Below are 1877 nucleotides of genomic sequence, written 5' to 3'. Positions count from 1 at the left end.
GGATGTTCCAAATAAGTGTTTGATGAGCATTCCTCAACTTTATCAGTATTTATTGCCACCTTTCCCAACTTCTTTGTCACGTGTTGCTGGCATCAAATTCTAAAGTTAATGATTATTTGCAAAAAAAAAAAAGTTTATCAGTTTGAACATCAAATATGTTGTCTTTGTAGCATATTCAACTGAATATGGGTTGACAATTATTTGCTAATCATTGTATTCCGTTTATATTTACATCTAACACAATTTCCCAACTCATATGGAAACAGGGTTTGTAGATTGCACAGTACAGTACATATTCCGTACAATTGACCACTAAATGGTAACACCCGAATACGTTTTTCAACTTGTTTAAGTCGGGGTCCACGTTAATCAATTCATGGTAAAAATGTTTGACCCCGACGTGATTTGAACACGCAACCTTCTGATCTGGAGTCAGACGCGCTACCGTTGCGCCACGAGGTCCTGGACACAAACTTTTCAAGCCTCTTTCCTGCCCTTTACCTCACTCCTGCTCACGGACCTCCGAGCTTGTCGTGCCCCCTTGGACTTCCGCACCTCGCTCAACACTTCTGGTAACACTCATCAGATAATCGCTGCACATAGTCACACACATACACATTTTTGGATTAGTCACACTCCATTCACTTGTTTATTAATATTGTTTAATAATAAATAAAGAGGTAAACGACGTCTCTGCTGTCTGTGCCGTCTTCTTCCCCTGTACATGTAACACCCGGCCTCACAACTTTGTCCAATACTCCACACATTTTGGCCAATTGGCGTCATTTTTGCCAATCAAATTTGTCTCTAAGCGGCACTGAAACACGCACACTGCCACGGAGGTGTAAAAATACATTCTTCAAACGGCAGAAAAGTCATCCTTCCGTGTAGCTTAGACCTACTTTTGGTTCCTGTCTATAAATAAACATTTACCAACACACTGTCGTCCTCAATTCCTATACATTACATGTGTTTGTATCTTTATTAAATCTGTATTTTTCCAGGGTAAGACAATTAAGAACATATTTTAATTTAAAATGCTGACCTGGCAAAAAGGCAGCATTTATATCTGTCATTGTCTCTCTCATTTACCAACAGAATAAATTTTAAGTTTACGTATCGCTCTCAACAATTCACAAATGCTTTCAAAGTTTGGGGGTAAATATGTTGAAACATTAATTAATGTTTAAGATGGGAAAACACTTTTTAATTTTAAAACATACACGACACATGTCGGAGGAGATAATGTGGGCTCTGTACCGAGGATGTCGTTGTGGCTTGTGCAGCCCTTTGAGACACTTGTGATTTAGGGCTATTTAAATAAACATTGATTGATCTATTATTATATTATTATTAATAACGAAGCCTTTGCTTGTGTTTCTTTCTGTAATTAAAAAAAAACATTAGTACCGTATTTTCCGGACTATAAGGCGCACTTAAAATGTTTTTTTTTCTTCTCAAAACTCGACAGTGCGCCTTATAACCCGGTGCGCCTAATGTAAGGAATAAGTTTGGTTGACTTTACCCACCTCAAAGCTATTTTATTTGGTACATGGTGTAATGATAAGTGTGACCAGTAGATGACAGTCAAACATAAGAGATAAGTGTAGGCTGCACTATGATGGCAATATGACTCAAGTAAACAACACCAAGAATTTAAATGTTCCATTGAAAATATAGAACATTACACACAGCGCTCAAAAATCTATCAAAATCTTTTAGTACGACTTTGGTAAGCTATGAAGCCGCACCGCTAGAAGGATTGTCGCCCATACAAGTATTATTATGGTGTGTGTATAAGGTAAGACATTATATGGCGTTTTGTTTCACAATATTATGCATCAGCCTGCATATTATGTGTTTTGGTAGCATCTTCT

At 37.5% G+C, this 1877-nt stretch overlaps 1 non-coding gene across 1 annotated transcript; it reads right to left on the bottom strand.

The window, feature by feature from the left end:
* Window positions 1–390: 390 nt before the first annotated feature.
* Window positions 391–462, bottom strand: trnaw-cca (transfer RNA tryptophan (anticodon CCA)). The gene has a single exon. It is a non-coding gene; the product is annotated as a tRNA-Trp (tRNA).
* Window positions 463–1877: the final 1415 nt, after the last annotated feature.

Source organism: Entelurus aequoreus, linkage group LG13, assembly GCF_033978785.1.
Source record: "Entelurus aequoreus isolate RoL-2023_Sb linkage group LG13, RoL_Eaeq_v1.1, whole genome shotgun sequence".
NCBI classification, from domain to species: domain Eukaryota; kingdom Metazoa; phylum Chordata; class Actinopteri; order Syngnathiformes; family Syngnathidae; genus Entelurus; species Entelurus aequoreus.
Note: the sequence above shows the minus strand (reverse complement) of the source record. Positions and strands in the feature narration are given on the sequence as shown.